General features: G+C 36.2%; 2 long non-coding RNA genes and 1 pseudogene across 2 annotated transcripts; 1 reads left to right on the plus strand and 2 right to left on the minus strand.

Annotated features, from left to right (window-relative positions):
- Positions 983-2484, minus strand: LOC107623568. Its single transcript, XR_001616509.2, has 2 exons — positions 2170-2484; positions 983-1192 (listed from the first exon to the last, which is right to left on the minus strand). It is a non-coding gene; the product is annotated as an uncharacterized LOC107623568 (long non-coding RNA).
- LOC107623565 overlaps positions 3249-27241 on the minus strand; it is a 27671-nt pseudogene continuing 3678 nt past the window's right edge.
- On the plus strand, positions 4283-4896 carry LOC110268010. The gene is made up of 2 exons (XR_002356015.1): positions 4283-4748; positions 4827-4896. It is a non-coding gene; the product is annotated as an uncharacterized LOC110268010 (long non-coding RNA).

Genomic DNA, 27241 nt, shown 5'->3' on the forward strand with positions numbered 1-27241 from the left:
ATAACACCCATTCGATTCGCATGAAATTCTACTAAATCGAGTGAGAGTGATTCGATTTACCACCAACATATGTAAATTGATACTAGCTGTTTTCATTTATATAAAAATATTCATTAAGAACATTCAATTTATTTATATTTTTACCCCTATAAGGCAAAAGTCTACAACACATAATAAATATAACTAGGTGAAGCATCCTAAAAGAATTGTGATTGGCCAAACATGTAAATTCACATGTGAATATTATGAAACATTTGTAGAAAGAGTAAGGCTAACCGCAGATAATAGAAGCATAAACAGTGAAATGCTTTCCCTTGATTGGAACGGTGCCGTCATGTGCACACCATCCATGGGGAAGCTGTGATGCTAAAGGTGTATCATCTCATGTTTCAATCACAAAAGAAGTCACATTATATAGCAGCCACTACTGCACTATGCAGACTTAAATCCAAGACCCCTGTTTCCTATGGACTGTATAGTTTCTTGTTTTCTTTTTACGCTTCCCGATTTTGCTTCTGTTTCTTCAAAGGCTTTTTAGGTCTAAATCGCCTTCTAAAAAGATTTAGCAACCATTGGATTTAATTATCAAAACATCTATCATAGCAAAGAGTTTTATTTGCTTCTGTTTCTTTGCGGTTCTGCTGCCATCCAATGCTTCCGACTTTGTTTGATTGAAATTCGCGCATTTCAGCCATCAAATTCGGTTTCCATAGCCGCGATCCTCTCCGTGATCCAGCATTCATCTTTCCGGGTTGCTGGCTTGTTTTGATTTTCATATTCCTTTCTTTCTTTCTTTCTTTCTTTCTTTTTATTAATTGTGATTATTCTATTTATCATATTCACTATTGTAAATTCAGACAAATTATTTTTTTATTCATAAATATCAACAAAAATAATGTTACAATCTAAAAAATCAATGTTTTGAAAAGAGTGAAAAAAAAATCTTTGGAGCACTACTTCAAAATAGTTATAAACTAAAACGAACGAAAAATTAATTCAAAAAATTAATAATAGTATCAGTTTATCTCTCCCATGCATATGCATGCATCTTGGCTCTCATCCGAACAATCATCATCTTTTGGCATCTCATTCTCTCCAACAGATTCACAATCGTCATCTTCATCAACAATGGATGTGGTGACATCAACAATGGATGTGGTAACGCAAAGGTTCACTTCAAATGGCCAAATTCCTGCGTAACGGTCACATTTAGACATTTTCATGATCTCCCTCGCAAATTCGCATATGGAAGGCATAATTTTATCTAATAGCTTTGATGATAAGAACATTGAAGAGAAGGTTTCTTGCAAGTATTTGAATTTTTCTTTATCATCATCAGTGGTGGGTTGCAAATGACTAGGAATTTTATACCAAGGAACAAAAAAAGTTTCGTTGACAGTAGTGGCAGTAAAAGAAGAGAATTCATCATCAATATGTGGCTTAGAGGTTGGTTTCGTGACAATTTTTTTTTGTTGGATTATTTGATTGGTACAAGAAAAATTAATACGGAAGCTATTAGGAAATGAATTTTCTTCAGTTATTAGCCATAAAGATGGTTTTTCAGAACATGTGAATTCTATTGAATAGGAGGTTGATCTCTTAGCCATGAAAACTTACTATTAACTAATAAACTAAATTGAGGTGAAGAAAAATTGCAGCTTTAGGATCTTTTATTTTTACTCTAATGTTATGGACTTATGGTAATATATAATGATTTTATACAGCATAATCATAAGCATTTATCTTATCTTATTATCTTATCTTATTAAATTATTTTAGATTTGAAATCTTATTTACTAAGTCAAATATGGTAAGATTTAGAATCTAGGATTTGGAAAGACAAATTAAAAAAAAAAAAGATTAGATACATCATCTTAAATTTGCATTATTATAGATATTATTTAAGTTAATAATTTTCACTTGTAATGCATTAAAAGTAGGAGATAAAGATTTGCCTATAAACCTGTTAAATATTAAAAATGTTCCAAACAACAATTAATAACAAATTAAAAATCATAAATCAGAACACCAAAATTAGAATAACAGCCATAAATCATAATCGGAACACAAAAATTAGAAATTTAGAATCAACAAGACAAAACCAAAATAAAAAAAAATCAAGGTCAGAACAAAAAGAAATCAAAATCAACAAATAATTAGAAGAATTACCTGAGACTCGAGACTAAGGGAGGACGAAAAATCCGAACACCAGACACGACGGTGAGACACGAAGCTGGAAATGGAGGGACGACGGATAGAGGTTGGATGGAGACGAACGGAGCACGACGGCGACGGCAAAACCGAGGAGCAGGGGAAGTGTGTGGTTGCGAACTATGATGCTGAACGGCGTTGCGACTGTGAAGTTGTCCGTCGCCGGCGAAGAGTGGAGAGTTTTGAGGTTACGGGCGTGAGCGTGGGTGAGTGCAGCCCTCTGGAGAGTGGAGAGTGTGTGGTGTGATCTGTGTGTTTTAATTTAGGGTTAGGTTTTACTAATTTTCCGTGAAATTAAAGATATACCGATCTAATTAAAGAGGTTAAAAAATTTTGATATGAAAGCAAAATGAGTGATATATTTTAACATGGTAATTTTTTGTGTTTTTTAAAATTGTGGGAATACACAAATCAAACCCTTCGATTTGTGTTCAAAAAGTTGAAAAAAATTCAGTATATTGAAAAAACTCAGAGTACATAACTCGGACCATGCGAGTTCTTTGATCATATGAAATTTTGTTTCACAAATGGCATGGTCTGATTTACAGCTAATGGAATTTGAAATTGCATGGTCCGTTTTTCTTGTTCTGGGTAATTTTTTTTTTTACATTTCGAGGGACACAACTCGCAAGGGTTCGAGTTCTGCTTCCTATGATCCCACAACAAGGTGAAGCACCCCTACTCCCCATACGCGAGTCCAACACTTCCTTTGCTTCCATATTCAAATTAAAAAGCGAAATAAAAAGGTTTATATAAATTAATTTTTTATTCATAAATATCAACAAAAATAATGTTGCAATCTAAAAATTTAATGTTTTAAATGAAACAGAGAGCTAGCTCATTTCAAGAACTCCTTAAAAATATATCAGTTTGAACATAACACAAACTTTATTCATTGTTTTACTGGATTATTAGTGATCAACTACATAATATATCAAAAATTGATGGTGCAGAAAAATAAATAAATAAAAATAAAAAGACTATACTCTTCCCGCAAAATGTACCATATAACCACGGATATTATCAGAAAGAGAGAGTAATTGAAATGCTGTTGGCTTAGTTTTTCACATATCGAAGTTTATAGAATACCAGTGGGAGAAGGAAGTTCAACTAGGTTTAGGAGAAAAATAAAATGGACATTCCACAATGATAAATGTATGGCTCTGGAGAAAACAGACAAAGATATTAATAAATGAATTGGATACATTAATAAATGAGCTTGAAACAAGGAACAAGTTCATAGGGCTCTCATGTAAAAATATGTAAGTACAAACTAATTCCAGGTCCTGCAAATCATTTAGCATATAGAACAGCATTAGAGCATAGAATGGATGACCCTGCAAATTCATGAAATATTATTAGAAATATTCAACTTAATAAAGAACCGATGCACAATATTATGCTAGATTCTATTAAAGTATTAATAAACTAAATTATGTCTATTGTGTCTGCTTCTCTCCTCAACATCAACCCCATAATCCACACACACATTTTCATAAATGCTAACATGATCAATAATATTTATATGAAAGGAGGGTGTGAAGGCATGGAAGAAGGAAAAAATCAAAACATGTAATTTTAGCAAAAGATTACAAATCTATAATTTCCCTAAAATAGAAAGCAAAAAGTCTACAACACATAAGGGTGTTCTTGAGAAGCTATATATAGAGAAATACAAAGATAATGGTAAAATATCAATGATCACGAAGTCAGCATCCATCAGATTAAGATTCAATTTCTTTAACAAGTTAAACATTGAACAATTAACATGTCAGGGAATACGCCAATCAGAGTTACAAAAAGATTACCGCGGTCGAATTATGATTATTATACAGAAAACAACACAGCCTTACAAGTCACTATATGGTTTAGGGAACTCTTAAAAACTTTTATGGGGAATAAAATTACACATTAAGCAATAATATCAATTTCGTGACCACCGATATTTGTATGTTTAAAAGAGAAAACCTACCACTGACTAGAGGTACAATGTTAGCTCAGAAGAAGATTATTGAAACACCCATCATAAAGCAACCTACGGATACCCACAGGCTTAATCGTTCCCCTGTTTCAGCAACAACTCAAGAAGATAAAAAATCACTGATTATCATCCAATCAAATATATTTTTATACTCACTTACTTTGTAGCATCTCATTTTAGAGCTTTCTAGGCAAAATAAATATCTAACATAAAAATATATTCCTTAATACATCCCCACAATGGTAAAGCTAGGACTCAAGGATTCCACCATAATTTAGCCTTGTGAAGATCACAGGACATTAAAATGCATTTTGAAGGAGGAATGCTCTAAAACAACTAGGATTTATAGAAAAGATACATAAATATCCATAGAAGTGGTTGAGGTTGTAAAAGATGAATATTGGCACAGAAATAAAATGAGATTACAACTAAAATCCAAACCTTCTCTATTTGCATCCATCATAAAATCATAATGAATTATTATATCCCTAGATTTTCAACCAAGAAAGGTAAGTCATAAACACTCACTAAGAATCCATATCCTTCTTGTTTAAAGGTAAGCAGGTGCGGTACAACTAACTATGGTTTGATAAGTCAGGATTGGACTAGGGTTAATAAACTGATTGATTTAAAGAATTGCAGTACATGATAAATTGACAAATGGAAAAATCTTTAGAGCATCAAGCACATGGAGCAAAGCAAAAAAAAAAAAATTACAGAACCAAAGGAAAAAGTAAAACGATAAAAATCCATGGTAAACCAAATGCAGATATGGCTTCTTCCCTACCCTTCTTTCTGCTCCAGTCATTTCCATAGCATAAACAAAGAAAACAACTAGATATTTGAAAGCGCACATGCAAAATTAAAATGAAACTTCACACAGTAGTAAATCAAATAGGAGACTGTTACCTATTCTTGCCGCCTTCCAAAAGAACCCACGAAATCTGTTGCAAAAGAACTTGATGAGTTTGGAAAACTCTAAATTAAATTGACGATGATCAAACATTATTAACAGCAAAATTATTAATCTAATTTATATATGTTAATTAAATTAATTTTGCTGTGCAGGGTTTACTTGGGCCGAAAAATAATTCTGGTGCAAGTCCAATCACATTCAGCCTTTAGTTTTGATAATATATGATGAATATGGCTGAATTGATTTTGTTATCTTACTTGGGCCAACTTAATCAAACTGAAAATGCTTTCCTATGTGTTTTATGTATGATCCAAAAATTCATCAGGAAAGCAAATGTTACCAATTGGGCCAGATTAAATTTTGTTGCTACCAAGCCCAATATTATTTTTTATGAATGTTTCCAACCTTGGTCCGAAACCAAGTTAAAAAGAAAACAATTTGGCTCCATGTTTTCAACGGATTCCATTTCCTTATTAGAGATGGATTTCAAAACTAAATTGCTAGCATTGGAAACATGAGAGAGAATTTGACATTGATTTGATTGAAGGCATCATTGCTACACGCCACTCTAAGAGAAGTAAAAGCAAGTTATTTTCAATTAATTTGTTTAATCACTTTGAATTGCTTTTCTTTAGATTCTCTCTTCTCTCTCATTCTTTCTTCTTCTTCGGTCATTGTCCAGGAAATAATGGAAGCTATGTTCAGCTACCAAAAGAAAGAAGGAGCGGCATGCAACAAGACCATCAAGCTAATGATGGCAAGAAAACATTTTAAAATAAAAATGAGCTATGGCTGAAATTGTCATCAAATATGGATAGATTTGGTGAGGTAATCTTGGGTTCTTCATGCTCAAAAAGGAAGAAGAAGATCTCGGCCAGCAAGGTGAGATTCTTGGAGGCATGGCTTGTCTTTGATTATGCTCAACCACCACAGGAAGTAGCTAGAGTGGCGAAGTGATGGAAGAGGCAGAGATTGGATCACATGAAGCCATCATCATCATGAAGCATCAAGGGCCAGAAATCCATCTTGGAGAGCAAGCCAAGGATGGAGAGCTCAGATTGATGAAGAGTGATGACCAAGGAAGGACTTGAGGTAATTGCATGTTGGTTATTGCATGGTTATCTCTTCTCCTTAAGGCACAGGATTTTCAGAGCTACCTAAGCTTACAGATTTTCTTCTCCTTCAATGTATTATGTTTAGTATTTTTCTGTTTAATTTTGTCAGGTCTTGAGTCTCATGGAAAAAGGCAAACAGTGAGGTTTGTATGAAAAAGCCATAGAGCGAAAAAAGGCAGAGAGTGCAAAATTAAAAGAAAAAGCCATAGATGTCTTAGAGTTCTTTTGTTCATCTATGTTGTGTTTCATGATTCTGTGGGAATCCCCTTGTAAGTTGGGTTAGCACTTTACAGTTTGTAATCAGGTTGATTATAGTGAAATTTCATCATTGTTGTGATGGAGACTGGATGTAGGCTGCACTACACTTAGCAGCTGAACCAGGATATATCTGGGTGTAATCTTCCTTCTCTCCTACTCCATTTCTGTTTTCTACTGCACAGGAGCAAAAACCAAAAATGTCTCGTGCCAAGTGACGAGACAAAATGAAAAAGTCTCATGGCTAGGGATGAGCTAAAAATAGAAAAGTCTCCTCTAAGTCCAGCAAGTGTTAGCAAGCAAAAAGGGGGCTAAGATTCAACCCCCCTTCTCTTAGCCACTGAAACCATCAATTGGTATCAGAGCTTGGTCTCAAAGAGATCAAGCTTTGCAGCTTGGAGTAAAGATCCTCATGGCAGAAAACAGTGGCGCAAATGTGGTGTCATATAATCTGACTGAAGGTCAATCAAGCAACAGACCTCCTCTTTTCAATGGGAAAAATTATACCTATTGGAAGGAGAGGATGAAGATATTTGTACAAGCAGTGGATTACAGACTTTGGAAGATTATCCTGGAAGGGCCTCAATTTCCAACTACCACAAGTGCTGAAGGAGTAGTCTCTCTCAAACCAAAAGCAAGATGGACCGAGGAAGATAGGAAGAAGGTAGAATTAAATGCCAAGGCAGTAAACCTGCTCAACTGTGCTATCAGCTTTGAGGAGTACCGACGGGTATCACGATGCACAAACGGCAAAGAAAATCTGGGACAAGCTACAAATCACTCATGAAGGAACCACCATTGTTAAGAAGACTCGGACAGACATGTTGAACAGAGAATATGAAATGTTTGCAATGAAGGAAGGAGAATCCATTGATGAACTGTTCGAACGGTTCAACACCATCATTGTTGGCTTAGATGCTCTGGGAATTACACATTCAGAATCTGTGCTAGTGAGAAGAGTGTTGAGATGTCTTACAAAAGAATGGGAAACAAAAGCTTTAATTATTTCTGAGAGCAGTGGCTTAGATTCCATGACAGTTGATGATTTGAGAGGAAATCTTCTTGCTTTTGAAAACACCTATTTGAAAAAAGATTCAAAAAAGAAAGAAATTGCTTTTTCTTCTGTAACTAACCCTCTGGATGATGAATCCAGTGATAACTCTTCTGAAAATGAGTTTATGTTGTTTGCAAAAAAATTCAGGAAAATGGTGAAGCTCAAAGGCAAAGGCAGCAGCTCAAGGAAGATGAAGAAAGACCTTAGCAAAGTAACCTGTTACAATTGCAAGGAAATGGGGCATTTCAGATCTGATTGTCTCAAGTTAAAGAAGGAGGAAAAGCCGAAAAGAGTAAAGAAGAAGGGACTGGTGGCCTCATGGGAAGACTTGGAAAATGACTCAGATGATGATGATGAAGAAACCGAGACCAAGTCACAACCATGTCTCATGGCAGATCACATAGATCAGGTGTGTCTAGCATCCAAACGGAAAGAAAATATGTGGTAAATGGACAGCAGATGTTCTAGGCATATGACCGGAAAAACAACCTTCTTCATAAAGCTTGATGAATATGATGGAGGTCTTGTCACTTTTGGTGATGATGCAAAAGGAAAAATAGTGGTTGTTGGAAAAGTTGGTAAAAATTTTTCTTCTTGTATAAATGATGTTCTCCTTGTACATGGTTTGAAACATAATTTGCTTAGTGTTAGTCAATTGTGTGATTTGGGTTTTGAAGTTGTTTTTAAGAAGTTTGTTTGTTTGGTTGTTTGTGAGAAAACTGGGGATATTTTATTTGAAGCTAAAAGGTGTAACAATGTGTATGGATTAACTCTTGAGGATTTAAAGGAACAAAATGTAACATGCTTTACATCTCTTGAATCTGAAAAATGGCTTTGGCATAGAAAGTTAGGCCATGCTAGCATGTACCAAATTTCTAAGCTAGTCAAAAAAAATTTGGTTAGAGGAATTCCAAACATCAAGTTTGATAAGGATCTTACTTGTGATGTTTGCCAATTGGGCAAACAAGTAAAATCCTCTTTTATATCAAAAGATGGAATCTCAACCAAAAGGCCATTGGAGATATTACCTATTGATCTTTTTGGTCGTACTAGAACTCAAAGTTTAGGAGGAAAATACTGTGGTCTTGTGGTGGTAGATGATTACTCTAGATTGGGTTGGAAATTTTTTATTGCTCATAAGAATAATTCTTTTCATGCCTTTTCCACTCTTTGCAAGAAAATTCAAAATGAAAAGGATTTGAAAATTTCTCATTTGAGAAGTGATCATGGAAGAGAATTTGAAAATCAAGACTTTGAAAAATTCTGTGATGACTTAGGAATTTCTCATAATTTCTCATGTCCTAGAACCCCCCAACAAAATGGGGTGGTTGAAAGAAGGAATAGAAGTCTTCAAGAGATGACTAGGGCTATGCTATGTGAGAATGAGATTCCTAAATTTTTATGGGTTGAAGCTGTGAACACAGCATGTTATATTTTGAATAGAACGATCATTAGAAAAGGGTTAAAGAAACCCCCTTATGAGCTATGGAAAGGAACCCCTCCAAATCTTAAGTACTTTCATGTTTTTGGATGCAAATGTTTTGTGCTTAATAATAAAGAAAATCTTGGAAAGTTTGATCCAAAATCCTATGAAAGAATGTTTGTTGGATATTCCACCACAAGCAAGACCTATAGAATTTATCTCAAGGAGCATAGGACTATAGAGTAATCCATACATATTACTTTTTGTGATTCTAACTTAATTCCCAGTACTGTGATAGATAATGATTCAGATGGTGAAGAAACTGGAACAAGCAAAGAAAATTCCAAATCTGTTCAGAATAAAGAATCTGCCAGTCCAGTTTTGTCTCGTCAGATTGGAGGAGACATTTCCATTTTGTCTCCTGAGCAGGCACGAGCAACTGAAACAGTGAGACCACCAGAAGTTCATCAAAGCTCTACACCTGTCCGAAAGCCTAGAGAATGGAAGTCCATGAGGGGTTATCCTCATGACTTCATCATTGGTAATCCCTTTCAAGGAGTAACAACAAGATCATCCACCAAAAGGCAAACCGAACCTAGCAATCTTGCTCTCTTGTTACAAATAGAGCCCAACAATGTCAAACAAGCTCTTGAGGACCCATCATGGGTTAAAGCAATGCAAGAAGAGCTTGCTCAGTTTGACAAGAATGAGGTTTGGACACTAGTACCTCATCCGGATGGTAAGAAAGTTACCGGTACTAAGTGGGTATTTAAAAATAAGCTTGGTGGGGATGGACAAGTTGTTCGTAACAAGGCTAGATTAGTGGCCCAAGGTTACGATCAAGAAGAGGGTATAGATTTTGATGAGTCTTTTGCTCCGGTAGCTAGAATGAAAGCAATTAGATTGCTTCTTGCCTATACCGCCCATAAAGGTTTCAAAATATTTCAAATGGATGTTAAGTGTGCTTTCCTTAATGGCTTTATTGATAGAGAAGTGTATGTGGCACAACTCCCCGGTTTTGAACAAAAAGAGTTTCTAAATCATGTTTTCAAATTAACTAAGGCTCTTTATGGTCTTAGACAAGCTCCAAGAGCTTGGTATGAAAGGCTTAGTGCCTTCTTGTTGGAAAATCAATTTCAAAGGGGTACCACCGACACAACTTTATTTATTAAAGCATCTAATGATGATATACTCCTTGTTCAAGTTTATGTTGATGACATTATATTTGGATCGGCCAACATTTCCTTGTGTGAAGAGTTTGGAAAACTCATGACTAGTGAGTTTGAAATGAGTTTAATGGGAGAGCTTACTTTCTTTCTTGGCCTCCAAATTAAACAAACTCCCAGTGGTACTTTTATTTACCAAGGAAAGTATGCAAAAGAACTTATTAAAAAATTTTATAGAGGAATGATAGGTTCACTCATGTACCTTACCTCCTCTAGACCGGACATTGTCCAAAGTGTGGGTGTATGTTCAAGATTCCAATCTCACCCAAAAGAATCCCATCTCACGGCTGTTAAGCGCATCATTAGATATATTAAGGGAACTTGTGATTATGGATTATGGTATCCTAAATCTGATGACTTTTGTGCAGTAGGGTTTTGTGATGCAGATTTTGCGGGAGATAGAGTGGATAGACGAAGCACATCCGGCATGTGTTGCTTCCTTGGAAGCTCACTCAATATGTGGTCAAGCAAAAAGCAAGCCACAGTGGCTTTATCCACAACTGAAGCAGAATACATTTCCGCATCTGCATGTTGCACTCAATTAATTTGGTTAAAAACACAATTAGAAGATTACAGATTAAAGATCAATAGTATACCCTTATTTTGTGATAATATGAGTGCTATAAACATTTCAAAAAATCCTGTTTTGGACTCAAGAACAAAGCACATTGAAATTAAATATCATTTCATTAGAGAACATGTGCAAAAGGGAACTATTGATATTCAATTTGTAAAATCTGAAGACCAAATTGCTGATATTTTTACAAAACCCCTCTGTGAAGATAGATTATGCACCTTGAGAAAAAGTTTGGGAATGTTTGATTTAAGTTTCATTGAAAATCTGTGAATTTTTAACTCTGTTCAGTTTTGTCTCGTAGGTTAGGACGAGATAAAAATGCAGGCTTGATGGAGGAGCTATGAGTAAGGGGGAGGCAACACAGATTTAAATTTTCATGGGCCCCACCTAATAATTCCTGACCCCACCATGGCAGTTTAGTTAGTTATTCTTTCTTTGAAAAATAAAATCACAAAATCCCTTGGATTGTCTTTTCATATCTTGTTGGAAGAAGCATATTGTCAAATCATATCTTTTCCTTCCAACTAATCCCTTGATTCAAGGAAAACCATTTTTTATCATTTTTTGAAACTCCCATTTGGTTAATAACCGCGCCATTATGGTCATTAACTTCCCCATCATCTCTCTCCAATCCACATTTATTGCACCACTAACCTCCTTCCACCCTCATTCTCTTTCAGCATTCACCCTTTCATATTCAACTCCTCCATTCATCCTATCATGAAAAAGAAAATTGCACTTAGGAGAAGTAACCGAACCCCCATTTCAAAAAACCCACCTTTTTCATCACCTCCAACCCATACGCATATCCATCTCCATTCTACCTCCTCTTCTACTCATTCCCCTCCTTCCAAAAAGACCGAAACCATGCGCCGTAAGGTAGTTGCTCAGAAAACTTCAGGGAAAGGCAAAACTGGAAAGACCAAGGAACCTAGTGTTGAAGAGGATGAAGACAAGTCACATACCTCGCCCCTTCAATCACCACCGAAAAGATCCACCCCACATGCAAGAAGCTCTCAAAAGAAGCAGAAAAGCTTTGTGTTACATGATACTAAGGAACCTGCGAATTTGGAGTCACTTGAATTCAAGAACAAGCATCACAAAAATCACTCACATTTTGATCCTTCTCGGTTCTACTCATGTGCTTTCTATGAGTTTCACAAAGATGTTCTGATGAAACGTCATCTCTGCCCCTCTTACTTGGTGAACCTTGAAAACCTGGCCAACAAAGGAATCAACTTTTCTTCTCTATTTGATGCTCTGAAATGGACCCCCTTGGTTCAGATTCAGAAACTTATTTACCCGGGGCTGATCCGGGAGTTCTATGCAAACATGCGTTTGATTGATGGCTCGATCCATTCTTACGTCAAGCATGTTTATATGACCCTCACCCCTCAAACTATAGGTGCTACTCTTGGGTATGAAGATGAAGGACCAAAAGTTTACATGATTGATAAGTGGGATGATCAAGTTGGCGTTGCACAGCAAACAGTCTTGCAACACATCTGTGCAAATCTTTCAGGTTTAGATGGACTAATCCCAACTCATCGAGCACTCGGCCCTGAAAACTCTCTATTGCACCGTATTATCACTCACATCCTCACTCCACAAAGCGGTTCTCATCATAGAGTAACAGTTTCTGATTCTATCATTCTCTTTGCTCTTATCACTTCTACTCCAATTTCATTTGCTTATATTATGATACGTCATATGTGGGAAGCCGTTAAAAGTACTAAAAAGGCTAATCTTCCATATGGCATGTTCCTCACATGTATATTTGAGTATTTTAAAGTTGATTTGTCTAATGAATCTGTTGAGAACAAGGTTTCAATGATTAAAGGAGGAGGAGTTTCGGGCAAGAAAGGCAAGCGGTCTGTTCACTCTGAACTATCTCTCAGCGATCTAGAGAGCCGTCCTGAACCCTCAAATGTCACTACATCAATCCGGGAGGTGCTCAGTGAGTTCCGCAACATGTCCAAGTTGATGTTCAAATCCCACAAGACTGTCCGGAAATTGGAATATGAACAGGAAAGGGCTTGGAAGAAGTGTCACAAAAGGGTTGGCTTCATGATTAAGAGCTTTGATGATGAAATGGGGACAGGGGATTACGAAGATGATTCCGGTTCAGAGTTCAATCTTTCTGATGATTAATGACTGTTTCTTTACTTTTATTTGATATTGGCTCCATTAGGCTCAATCTGTTTTTTGTAGGAGCATGACTTGATACTCACTGCTCTATGATACTTTGATACACTCTTGTTACTTTATTATGGATATTTTGTTGTGTTGTTCATATTTTGTGCAAGTGCCCCTTGATGACAAAAGGGGGAGGAAATTGAAACTAATGAAACAGGGGAAACAGGGGATGAAATTTTCAATTGAAAATTCATGATCACCCTTGTTCAAAGAATGCATGTTGTTATTGCATTTGTTTCACTATGGTCACTGCTGTTTGAAATGCATTTGGCATTTGGTTTATGATAATGTTTGACAATATATTTGTATTGATCATATGAATGCCTGGTTGTTGATTTATCTTGATGAACATGCTTGTATTGAAATAGGAATATTCTTATTCATCTTGGTAAACATGTTGGTTTGAAAATTTATTTTTGGTAGTTCCTTTTAAAGCAACATGTTTACCAAGATGAATAAGAATATTCCTATTTCAATACAAGCATGTTCATCAAGATAAATCAACAACCAGGCATTCATATGATCAATACAAATATATTGTCAAACATTATCATAAACCAAATGCCAAATGCATTTCAAACAGCAGTGACCATAGTGAAACAAATGCAATAACATGCATTCTTTGAACAAGGGTGATCATGAATTTTCAATTGAAAATTTCATCCCCTGTTTCCCCTGTTTCATTAGTTTCAATTTCCTCCCCCTTTTGTCATCAAGGGGCACCTGCACAAAATATGAACAACACAACAAAATATCCATAATAAAGTAACAAGAGTGTATCAAAGTATCATAGAGCAGTGAGTATCAAGTCATGCTCCTACAAAAAATAGATTGAGCCTAATGGAGCCAATATCAAATAAAAGTAAAGAAATAGTCATTAATCATCAGAAAGATTGAACTCTGAACCGGAATCATCTTCGTAATCCCCTGTCCCCATTTCATCATCAAAGCTCTTAATCATGAAGCCAACCCTTTCGTGACACTTCTTCCAAGCCCTTTCCTGTTCATATTCCAATTTTCGGGCAGTCTTGTGGGATTTGAACATCAACTTGGACACGTTGCGAAACTCACTGAGCACCTCCCGGATTGATGTAGTGACATTTGAGGGTTCAGGACGGCTCTCTAGATCGCTGAGAGATGGTTCAGAGTGAACAGACTGCTTGCCTTTCTTGCCCGAAACTCCTCCTCCTTTAATCATTGAAACCTTGTTCTCAACAGATTCATTAGACAAATCAACTTTAAAATACTCAAATATACATGTGAAGAACATGCCATATGGAAGATTAGCCTTTTTAGTACTTTTAACTGCTTCCCACATATGACGTATCATAATATAAGCAAATGAAATTGGAGTAGAAGTGATAAGAGCAAAGAGAATGATAGAATCAGAAACTGTTACTCTATGATGAGAACCGCTTTGTGGAGTGAGAATGCGAGTGATAATACGGTGCAATAGAGAATTTTCAGGGCCGAGTGCTCGATGAGTTGGGATTAGTCCATCTAAACCTGAAAGATTTGCACAGATGTGTTGCAAGACTGTTTGCTGTGCAACGCCAACTTGATCATCCCACTTATCAATCATGTAAACTTTTGGTCCTTCATCTTCATACCCAAGAGCAGCACCTATGGTTTGAGGGGTGAGGGTCATATAAACACGCTTGACGTAAGAATGGATCGAGCCATCAATCAAACGCATGTTTGCATAGAACTCCCGGACCAGCCCCGGGTAAACAAGTTTCTGAATCTGAACCAAGGGGGTCCATTTCAGAGCATCAAACAGAGAAGAAAAGTTAATTCCTTTGTTGGCCAGGTTTTCAAGGTTCACCAAGTAAGAGGGGCAGAGATGACGTTTCATCAGAACATCTTTGTGAAACTCATAGAAAGCACATGAGTAGAACCGAGAAGGATCAAAATGTGAGTGATTTTTGTGATGCTTGTTCTTGAATTCAAGTGACTCCAAATTCGCAGGTTCCTTAGTATCATGTAACACAAAGCTTTTCTGCTTCTTTTGAGAGCTTCTTACATGTGAGGTGGATCTTTTCGGTGGTGATTGAGGGGGCGAGGTATGTGACTCGTCTTCATCCTCTTCAATACTAGGTTCCTTGGTCTTTCCAGTTTTGCCTCTCCCTGAAGTTTTCTGAGCAACTACCTTACGGCGCATGGTTTCGGTCTTTTTGGAAGGAGGGGAATGAGTATAAGAGGAGGTAGAATGGAGATGGATATGCGTATGGGTTGGAGGTGATGAAAAATCTGGGTTTTTTGAAATGGGGGTTCAATTACTTCTCCTAAGTGCAGTTTTCTTTTTCATGATAGGATGAATGGAGGAGTTGAATATGAAAGGGTGAATGCCGAAAGAGAGTGAGGGTGGAAGGAGGTTAGTGGTGCAATAAATGTGGATTGGAGAGAGATGATGGGGAAGTTAATGACCATAATGGCGCGGTTATTAACCAAATGGGAGTTTCAAAAAATGATAAAAAATGATTTTTCTTGAATCAAGGGATTAGTTGGAAGGAAAAGATATGATTTGACAATATGCTTCTTCCAACAAGATATGAAAAGACAATCCAAGGGATTTTGTGATTTTATTTTTCAAAGAAAGAATAACTAACTAAACTGCCATGGTGGGGTCAGGAATTATTAGGTGGGGCCCATAAAAATTTAAATCTGTGTTGCCTCCCCCTTGATCATAGCTCCTGCATCAAGCCTGCATTTTTATCTCGTCCTAACCTACGAGACAAAACTGAACAGAGTTAAAAATTCACAGATTTTCAATGAAACTTAAATCAAACATTCCCAAACTTTTTCTCAAGGTGCAGAATCTGTCTTCACAGAGGGGTTTTGTAAAAATATCAGCAATTTGGTCTTCAGATTTTACAAATTGAATATCAATAGTTCCCTTTTGCACATGTTCTCTAATGAAATGATATTTAATTTCAATGTGCTTTGTTCTTGAGTGCAAAACAGGATTTTTTAAAATGTTTATAGCACTCATATTATCACAAAATAAGGGTATACTATTGATCTTTAATCTGTAATCTTCTAATTGTGTTTTTAACCAAATTAATTGAGTGCAACATGCAGATGCGAAAATGTATTTTGCTTCAGCTGTGGATAAAGCCACTGTGGCTTGCTTTTTGCTTGACCACATATTGAGTGAGCTTCCAAGGAAGCAACACATGCCGGATGTGCATCGTCTATCCACTCTATCTCCTGCAAAATCTGCATCACAAAACCCTACTGCACAAAAGTCATCAGATTTACGATACCATAATCCATAATCACAAGTTCCCTTAATGTATCTAATGATGCGTTTAACAGACGTGAGATGTGGTTCTTTTGGGTGAGATTGGAATCTTGAACATACACCCACACTTTGGACAATGTCCGGTCTAGAGGAGGTAAGGTACATGAGTGAACCTATCATTCCCCTATACCTTGTTTCATCCACATCTTGACCATCATCATCCTTTTCAAATTTTGTGTTGGGATGCATCGGTTTACCCATTGATTTGGAATTTTCTAAGCCAAACTTTTTAATAAGTTCTTTTGCATACTTTCCTTGGTAAATAAAAGTACCACTGGGAGTTTGTTTAATTTGGAGGCCAAGAAAGAAACTAAGCTCTTCCATTAAACTCATTTCAAACTCACTAGTCATGAGTTTTCCAAACTCTTCACACAAGGAAATGTTGGCCGATCCAAATACAATATCATCAACATAAACTTGAACAAGGAGTATATCATCATTAGATGCTTTAATAAATAAAGTAGTGTCGGTGGTACCCCTTTGAAATTGATTTTCCAACAAGAAGGCACTAAGCCTTTCATACCAAGCTCTTGGAGCTTGTCTAAGACCATAAAGAGCCTTAGTTAATTTGAAAACATGATTTGGAAACTCTTTTTGTTCAAAACCGGGGGGTTGTGCCACATACACTTCTCTATCAATAAAGCCATTAAGGAAAGCACACTTAACATCCATTTGAAACATTTTGAAACCTTTATGGGCGGCATAGGCAAGAAGCAATCTAATTGCTTCCATTCTAGCTACCGGGGCAAATGACTCATCAAAATCAATTTCTTCTTCTTGATCGTAACCTTGGGCCACTAATCTAGCCTTGTTACGAACAACTTGTCCATCCTCACCAAGCTTATTTTTAAATACCCACTTAGTACCGGTAACTTTCTTACCATCCGGATGAGGTACTAGTGTCCAAACCTCATTCTTGTCAAATTGAGGAAGCTCCTCTTGCATTGCTTTAACCCATGATGGGTCCTCAAGAGCTTGTTTGACATTGTTGGGCTCTATTTGTTACAAGAGAGCAGGATTGCTAGGTTCAGTTTGCCTTTTGGTGGATGATCTTGTTGTTACTCCTTGAGAGGGATTACCAATGATGAAGTCATGAGGATAACCCCTCATGGACTTCCATTCTCTAGGCTTTCGGACAGGTGTAGAGCTTTGATGAACTTCTGGTGGTCTCACTGTTTCAGTTGCTCGTGCCTGCTCAGGAGACAAAATGAAAATGTCTCCTCCAATCTGACGAGACAAAATTGGACTGGCAGATTCTTCATTCTGAACAGATTTGGAATTTTTTTTGCTTGTTCCAGTTTCTTCACCATCTGAATCATTATCTATCACAGTACTGGGAATTAAGTTAGAATCACAAAAAGTAACATGTATGGATTCCTCTATAGTCCTATGCTCCTTGAGATAAATTCTATAGGCCTTGCTTGTGGTGAAATATCCAACAAAGATACCTTCATAGGATTTTGGATCAAACTTTTCAAGATTTTCTTTATTATTAAGCACAAAACATTTGCATCCAAAAACATGAAAGTACTTAAGATTTGGAGGGGTTCCTTTCCATAGCTCATAAGGGGTTTTCTTTAACCCTTTTCTAATGATCGTTCTATTCAAAATAGAGAAAGTATAGGGAGCCAATGACCTAAGCGTACAATGTGTACAATGAAGGTTTAAAAAGTATTAGAGATATTATTATTAGTGTTACATTGTCCTGTCAGGTTACGCTTTTGGGATGAGTGGTTTCAGGACATGGTATAAGAGTTCCAAATCCGGAAGGTTAGGAGTTCGAACCTTGGTGAACCCAAAATTAGCTTTTTATAACATGAGATGTTTATTATCCCTAGTATCCAGATGGTTATCCCTGGTATCCGGATGGTTATTCTGCATAGTATAGGTGATGTTCATTTGATTCATAAACCAAATATTTAGCCCATTGTACACATTGTACACTTAGGCCATTGGCTCCCTAGCACTACTCTTCAAAATATAACATGCTGTGTTCACAGCTTTAGCCCATAAAAATTTAGGAATCTCATTCTCACATAGCATAGCCCTAGTCATCTCTTGAAGACTTCTATTCCTTCTTTCAACCACCCCATTTTGTTGGGGGGTTCTAGGACATGAGAAATTATGAGAAATTCCTAAGTCATCACAGAATTTTTCAAAGTCTTGATTTTCAAATTCTCTTCCATGATCACTTCTCAAATGAGCAATTTTTAAATCGTTTTCATTTTGAATTTTCTTGCAAAGAGTGGAAAAGGCATGAAAAGCATCATTCTTATGAGCAAGAAAAAGTACCAAACCCAATCTAGAGTAATCATCTAACACCACAAGACCACAGTGTTTTCCTCCTAAACTTTGAGTTCTAGTAGGACCAAAAAGATCAATATGTAACATCTCCAATGGCCTTTTGGTTGAGATTCCATCTTTTGATATAAAAGAGGATTTTACTTGTTTGCCCAATTGGCAAGCATCACAAGTAAGATCCTTATCAAACTTGATGTTTGGAATTCTTCTAACCAAATTCTTTTTGACTAGCTTAGAAATTTGGTACATGCTAGCATGGCCCAACTTTCTATGCCAAAGCCATTTTTCATATTCAAGAGATGTAAAGCATGTTACATTTTGTTCCTTTAAATCCTCAAGAGTTAATCCATACACATTGTTACACCTTTTAGCTTCAAATAAAATATCCCCAGTTTTCTCACAAACAAACTTCTTCAAAATCCAAATCACACAATTGACTAACACTAAGCAAATTATGTTTCAAACCATGTACAAGGAGAACATCATTTATACAAGAAGAAAAATTTTTACCAACTTTTCCAACAGCCATTATTTTTCCTTTTGCATCATCAAAAAAAGTGACAAGACCTCCATCATATTCATCAAGCTTTATGAAGAAGGTTATTTTTTCGGTCATATGCCTAGAACATTCGCTGTCCATATACCACATATTTTCTTTCCGTTTGGATGCTAGGCACAACTGATCTATGTGATCTGCCATGAGACATGGTTGTGACTTGGTCTCGGTTTCTTCATCATCATCATCTGAGTCATTTTCCAAGTCTTCCCATGAGGCCATCAGTCCCTTCTTCTTTACTCTTTTCAGCTTTTCTCCTTCTTTAACTTGGGATAATCAGATCTGAAATGCCACATTTCCTTGCAATTGTAACAGGTTACTTTGCTAAGGTCTTTCTTCATCTTCCTTGAGCTGCTGCCTTTGCCTTTGAGCTTCACCGTTTTCCTGAATTTTTTTGCAAACAACACAAACTCCTTTTCAGAAGAGTTATCACTGGATTCATCATCCATAGGGTTAGTTACAGAAGAAAAAGCAATTCCTTTCTTTTTTGAATCTTTTTTCAAATAGGTGTTTTCAAAAGCAAGAAGATTTCCTCTCAAATCATCAACTGTCATGGAATCTAAGCCACTGCTCTCAGAAATAATTAAAGCTTTTGTTTCCCATTCTTTTGTAAGACATCTCAACACTCTTCTCACTAGCACAAATTCTGAATGTGTAATTCCCAGAGCATCTAAGCCAACAATGATGGTGTTGAACCGTTCGAACAGTTCATCAATGGATTCTCCTTCCTTCATTGCAAACATTTCATATTCTCTGTTCAACATGTCTGTCCGAGTCTTCTTAACAATGGTGGTTCCTTCATGAGTGATTTGTAGCTTGTCCCAGATTTCCTTTGCCGTTGTGCATCGTGATACCCGTCGGTACTCCTCAAAGCTGATAGCACAGTTGAGCAGGTTTACTGCCTTGACATTTAATTCTACCTTCTTCCTATCTTCCTCGGTCCATCTTGCTTCTGGTTTGAGAGAGACTACTCCTTCAGCACTTGTGGTAGTTGGAAATTGAGGCCCTTCCAGGATAATCTTCCAAAGTCTGTAATCCACTGCTTGTACAAATATCTTCATCCTCTCCTTCCAATAGGTATAATTTTTTCCATTGAAAAGAGGAGGTCTGTTGCTTGATTGACCTTCAGTCAGATTATAGGACACCACATTTGCGCCACTGTTTTCTGCCATGAGGATCTTTACTCCAAGCTGCAAAGCTTGATCTCTTTGAGACCAAGCTCTGATACCAATTGATGGTTTCAGTGGCTAAGAGAAGGGGGGTTGAATCTTAGCCCCATTTTTGCTTGCTAACACTTGCTGGACTTAGAGGAGACTTTTCTGTTTTTAGCTCGTCCTTAGCCGCAAGACTTTTTCATTTTGTCTCGTCACTTGGCACGAGACATTTTTTAGTTTTTGCTCCTGTGCAGTAGAAAACAGAAATGGAGTAGGAGAGAAGAAAGATTACACCCAGATATATCCTGGTTCAGCTGCTAAGTGCAGTGTAGCCTACATCCAGTCTCCATCACAACAATGATGGAATTTCACTATAATCAACCTGATTACAAACTGTAAAGTGCTAACCCAACTTACAAGGGGATTCCCACAGAATCATGAAACACAACATAGATGAACAAAGGAACTCTAAGACATCTATAGTTTTTTCTTTTAATTTTGCACTCTCTGCCTTTTTCCGCTCTATGGCTTTTTCATACAAAACTCACTGTTTGCCTTTTTCCATGAGACTCAAGACATGACAAAATTAAACAGAAAAATACTAAACATAATACATTGAAGGAGAAAAAAATCTGTAAGCTTAGGTAGCTCTGAGAATCCTGTGCATTGCACTCTTACTTCTAACTCCTTGCTCCAAACAGTGGTTGTTCTCCCTTTTTATAGAAGAGAGAAGCATCCACACTTGAAGCCAAAAAACCAAGCCAACTTCTTCTTCCTTCAAGAAACCGGTTCGGCCACACAGAGAGAGAAGAGATAACCATGCAATAACCAACATGCAATTACCTCTAGTCCTTCCTTGGTCATCACTCTTCATCAATCCGAGCTCTCCATCCTTGGCTTGCTCTCCAAGATAGATTTCTGGCCCTTGATGCTTCATGATGATGATGGCTTCATCTGCTCCAATCTCTGCCTCTTCCATCACTTCGCCACTCAAGACAATCTCTGCCTACTTCCTGTGGTGGTTGAGCAGAATCAAAGACAAGCCATGCCTCCAAGAATCTCACCTTGCTGGCCGAGATCTTCTTCTTCCTTTTTGAGCATGAAGAACTCAAGATTACCTCACCAAATCTATCCATATTTGATGACAATCTCAGCCACAGCTCATTTTTATTTTAGTATGTTTTCTTGCCATCATTAGCTTGATGGTCTTGTTGCATGCAGCTCCTTCTTTCTTTTGGTAGCTGAACATAGCTTCCATTATTTCCTGGACAATGACCGAAGAAGAAGAAAGAATGAGAGAGAAGAGAGAATCTGAAGAAAAGCAATTCAAAGTGATTAAACAAATTAATTGAAAATAACTTGCTTTTACTTCCCTTAGAGTGGCGTGTAGCAATGATGCCTTCAATCAAATCAATGTCAAATTCTCTCTCATGTTTCCAATGCTAGCAATTAAGTTTTGAAATCCATCTCTAATAAGAAAATGTAATCTGTTGAAAGCATGGAGCCAAATTGTTTTCTTTTTAACTTGGTTTCGGACCAAGCTTGGAAACATTCATCAAAAATAATATTGGGTTTGGTAGCAACAAAATTTAATCTGGCCCAATTGGTAACATTTGCTTTCCTGATGAATTTTTGGATCATGCATAAAACACATAGGAAAGCATTTTCAGTTTGATTAAGTTGGCCCAAGTAAGATAACAAAATCAATTCAGCCATATTCATCATATATTATCAAAACTAAAGGCTGAATGTGATTGGGCTTGCACCAGAATTATTTTTCGGCCCAAGTAAACCCTGCACAGCAAAATTAATTTAATTAACATATATAAATTAGATTAATAATTTTGCTGTTAATAATGTTTGACAATATATTTATATTGATCATATGAATGCCTGGTTGTTGATTTATCTTGATGAACATGCTTGTATTGAAATAGGAATATTCTTATTCATCTTGGTAAACATGTTGGTTTGAAAATTTATTTTTGGCGGTTCCTTTAAACTGTGATATCTAACAGCTGCAATGTTTTTGATGTGATCATGAGTGATTCAAAAATATTTTCTTACTTGAATAATATTGCTCTGATATCTTGACTGAAAATATTTGAAAATTTTTTGAACTACATTGTTTTGGAATCAGTTGATGTGTGTAAAGTTTGAGCAGATAATCAATTTATTGATAACAAATGAGTTTTGTGTATCATACAAATCTGCTCATAAATCAAGCATTCAACATTTTAAAATAAATATGTTGAATAACATTGTTACTTGAAGCTTGATTAAAATTGTTACAGGTTAGTGCTTCCCTTGGTAAAAACAGCATATATTAAGGCAAAGTCATGTGACAATTAGAAAGGGGGAGAAATTTAAATCTTCAAAGGGAGTACTTTATACTCAAATCTTTAAATTTTTTTCCATTTCAATTTTAATAATGTTTGTCATCAAGGGGGAGATTGATGAGTTTGGAAAACTCTAAATTAAATTGATGATGATCAAACATTATTAACAGCAAAATTATTAATCTAATTTATATATGTTAATTAAATTAATTTTGCTGTGCAGAGTTTACTTGGGCCGAAAATTAATTCTGGTGCAAGCCCAATCACATTCAGCCTTTAGTTTTGATAATATATGATGAATATGGCTGAATTGATTTTGTTATCTTACTTGGGCCAACTTAATCAAACTGAAAATGCTTTCCTATGTGTTTTATGCATGATCCAAAAATTCATCAGGAAAGCAAATGTTACCAATTGGGCCAGATTAAATTTTGTTGCTACCAAGCCCAATATTATTTTTGATGAATGTTTCCAAGCTTGGTCCGAAACCAAGTTAAAAAGAAAACAATTTGGCTCTATGCTTTCAACGGATTCCATTTTCTTATTAGAGATGGATTTCAAAACTTAATTGCTAGCATTGGAAACATGAGAGAGAATTTGACATTGATTTGATTGAAGACATCATTGCTACACGCCACTCTAAGGGAAGTAAAAGCAAGTTATTTTTAATTAATTTGTTTAATCACTTTGAATTGCTTTTCTTCAGATTCTCTCTTCTCTCTCATTCTTTCTTCTTCTTCGGTCATTGTCCAGGAAATAATGGAAGCTATGTTCAGCTACCAAAAGAAAGAAAGAACTGCATGCAACAAGACCATCAAGTTAATGATGGTAAGAAAACATACTAAAATAAAAATGAGCTGTGGCTGAGATTGTCATCAAATATGGATAGATTTGGTGAAGTAATCTTGGGTTCTTCATGCTCAAAAAGAAAGAAGAAGATCTCGGCCAACAAGGTGAGATTCTTGGAGGCATGGCTTGTCTTTGATTCTGCTCAACCACCACAGAAAGTAGCTAGAGTGGCGAAGTGATAGAAGAGGCAGAGATTGAAACATATGAAGCCATCATCATCATGAAGCATCAAGGGCCAGAAATCCATCTTGGAGAGCAAGCCAAGGATGGAGAGCTCGGATTGATGAAGAGTGATGACCAAGGAAGGACTAGAGGTAATTGCATGTTGGTTATTACATGGTTATCTCTTCTCTCTCTGTGTGGCCGAACCGGTTTCTTGAAGGAAGAAGAAGTTGTCTTGGGTTTTTGGCTTCAAGTGTGGAGGCTTCTCTCTTCTATAAAAAGGGAGAACAACCACTGTTTGGAGCAAGGAGTTAGAAGTAAGAGTGCAAGGCACATGATTCTCAGAGCTACCTAAACTTACAGATTTTCTTCTCCTTCAATGTATTATGTTTAGTATTTTTCTGTTTAATTTTGTCATGTCTTGAGTCTCATGGAAAAAGGCAAACAGTGAGGTTTGTATGAAAAAGCCATAGAGCAGAAAAAGACAAAGAGTGCAAAATTAAAAGAAAAAGCCATAGATGTCTTAGAGTTCCTTTGTTCATCTATGTTGTGTTTCATGATTCTGTGGGAATCCCCTTGTAAGTTGGGTTAGCACTTTATAGTTTGTAATCAGGTTGATTATAGTGAAATTCCATCATTGTTGTGATGGAGACTGGATGTAGGCTGCACTGCACTTAACAGCTGAACCAGAATATATCTGGGTGTAATCTTCCTTCTCTCCTACTCCATTTCTGTTTTCTACTGCACAGGAGCAAAAACCAAAAATGTCTCGTGCCAAGTGACGAGACAAAATAAAAAAGTCTCGTGGCTAGGGACGAGCTAAAAACAGAAAAGTCTCCTCTAAGTCCAGCAAGTGTTAGCAAGCAAAAAATGGGCTAAGATTCAACCCCCCTTCTCTTAGCCATTGAAACCATCAGAACTTGTCACTAATGTCACTTGTTCAGCAAGTTCTAAACATATGCTATGAAGAAAGCAAACAAATTTGCAAAATCCAAAAGATATATCCAATGATTCAAAGAATCAAAATATAATATATCTAGGTGAAGGATTCTAAAAGAATTGTGATTGACCGAGGCAAACATGTAAATTCACATGTGAATATTATCATACATTTGTAGAAAGAGTAAGGGTAACCGCAAACAATAGAAGCATAAACAGTGAAATGCTTCCCCTTGATTCAATGTTTAATATCGTCAAAATTAGGGACTCTATTCAATAACAGAAAATAATGGTGCCGCCATGCGCACACCATCACCATGGGGAAGTTGTGATGCTAAAGGTGTATCATCACATGTTTCAATCACAACCAAGAGTCACACCATATAGTTTCTTTTTTTTTTTTACCCTTCCCGATTTTGCTTTTGTTTCTTCAAAGGCTTTTTAGGTCAAAATCGCCCTCTAAAAAGATTTAGCAACCAAATTTATAAGACTTGGATTTAGTTAAGTATATCAAAATAACATTTAACACAGCAAAGATTGTTTGATAGGATAAATGAGTCAAGATAAGGGAACAAATCGTCCAAAGGTTAGATGTTCACAAGTCATTATCATGTGAGATTTCTCACCATTGATTTTAAAAAATGGGACCCAGACAAGAATGACATAAAAGAAAGAGTAAATAGCCAAATTGGTTGTCAAATTTTCAGATCAGACACTTTGGTCCCCATCAAATTTTTATTCACTAAAAGTCCTCGAGAGTTATTCTCGTCGGACAGAGTCCCTCGGTCACTTTCAATCAAATTTTCAATGTGTTGAACAAATAGGTCCCTAGTCCCCCTTCAAAATGACGAAAGGACTAATTTGTCTGGCGGGAGTAATTCTTGAGGACTTATAGTGAATAAATATTGGGGACCAAAGCATCCGATTTAGAATTCCTTGAGGACCAAATTGGGTGTTTTTTCTGAAAGAAATAATTTGATCATTCGAAAATTTAGATGTGTTGATTTTTCACAATGATACTTTGACTTAGGGTTGATGTGGTTGGGACTGGTTCACCTATAAAAAACGTGAGGCAACAAGCAAAAGTGAAGAAGAAAACTAGTTCAAGTCCTTCTAGATCATGGGGACAGGAACCTATATAATATGTAAAGGAGGAATAAACCAATGATGTAGAAATGTAAGTGAAGGAAGAGATCAACAAGTCTATTAGTGGTGAAATTAACATTGAAAGTTACGTGTAGTATATTGAAGACAATTATTCCAACCCCATGAGCATGTTTAGGTTTTTAAAACATTAGTTACTTTAAGTCCTAGAGAACTAAACATAACTATGTTTTGGTTCTGTAATTTGTTTACTCACTTATGCTACAGGACTTCTGTTGTAGCGACTTGTTAAATTTGCATCAGATTGATGATGATTGTGTGTTATCTATAAATGTTTGCATCTTGTGCCTTACTCTTCAATGTGATAACAATCTCACTCTCCTGTATCCTATTGCAGCATATTAGGGTTCAGCTGCTCTGTTTTAGTATTCAAGACTAATAACTATCTTGATTAAGAGAACTCTAAAATGTTCAATAAAAATAACATTAGGAGCACATTGAGGACAAGGAACTATATTATCCCCAATTGTTTTCCATGCTTAGATGTTTAGATAAGCTCCCAAACAAGGTAAACTGATAAAGGTTTAGAAAATGGGTGTTTTTGGTTAAGGCTAAAAATGGGATAGAAAATTTCATGGCTGAACTAAAGCTTCTCTATTTCTCCATTCTCCTCCATCTGAAAATCAAGAGAGTATCACATATGCCATTTTACTATGTAAAAGCTAGTCATCTACATCTAACATGTGGGCAAATTGAATTGCTTCAAGAAACATAAATTAATATCCTAACCCTAAAGTAAATACTATATCCTCACAACACCACACCAAAAAGCAGCATTCATAACGAAAGCATATGTACTAAGATGAAGCCATGATGGATAATCAACAGTTCAACATCTCCATAAACACTACACTAGTGCAATCTATTCTACATCCATTATCTATTACCTATCACTATCACATTTTACTAAATCCTGGATCAACAACAAGCAACAATGAAAGGTAAAACGTGTGAACGATCAGTATTATATATAGAAACGTATCTATATATGTATGTATGTATATAGATGCAAATACATACCCAGTTCTTTGTTCAAGGACTGCTGAAACTGCATTTTGAAGTAAGTGCAGGCACATATTCCCAGTAGTATCACAGTAAGGAACGAATGGAAATTGAATAGCGCGGACTGAAAACAAATGTGTAGTAAAATGGATGTCGAAAACCAAAAAAGCATTTTCTTACGCCAAGAATCAAAATGACGGGAAAAAAAAAGCTCATTCAAGAATCAGAATTGAAGATCCCTTACCATCTTCACATGTTAGAATTCACTATTCTTCACCTTTTCTTACGCCAACTGTAACAAAAACATAGCAAGATGTGAATCGTACAAGTAACAATTGAGTAAATAGACTCAAGAATAGATCTGATCTATTGAATGGTGGCATAGATCTTGAAAGGGAGGAGAAAAAGAGAGAACACGAACAAGTAAATAAGAAAATTGGTGGGTTACGAAAATTGAAGCAAATAATAATAATAATAATAATAATAATAATAATAATAATAATAATAATAATAATAA

This window comes from Arachis ipaensis, chromosome B10 (genome assembly GCF_000816755.2).
Source record: "Arachis ipaensis cultivar K30076 chromosome B10, Araip1.1, whole genome shotgun sequence".
NCBI lineage: Eukaryota > Viridiplantae > Streptophyta > Magnoliopsida > Fabales > Fabaceae > Arachis > Arachis ipaensis.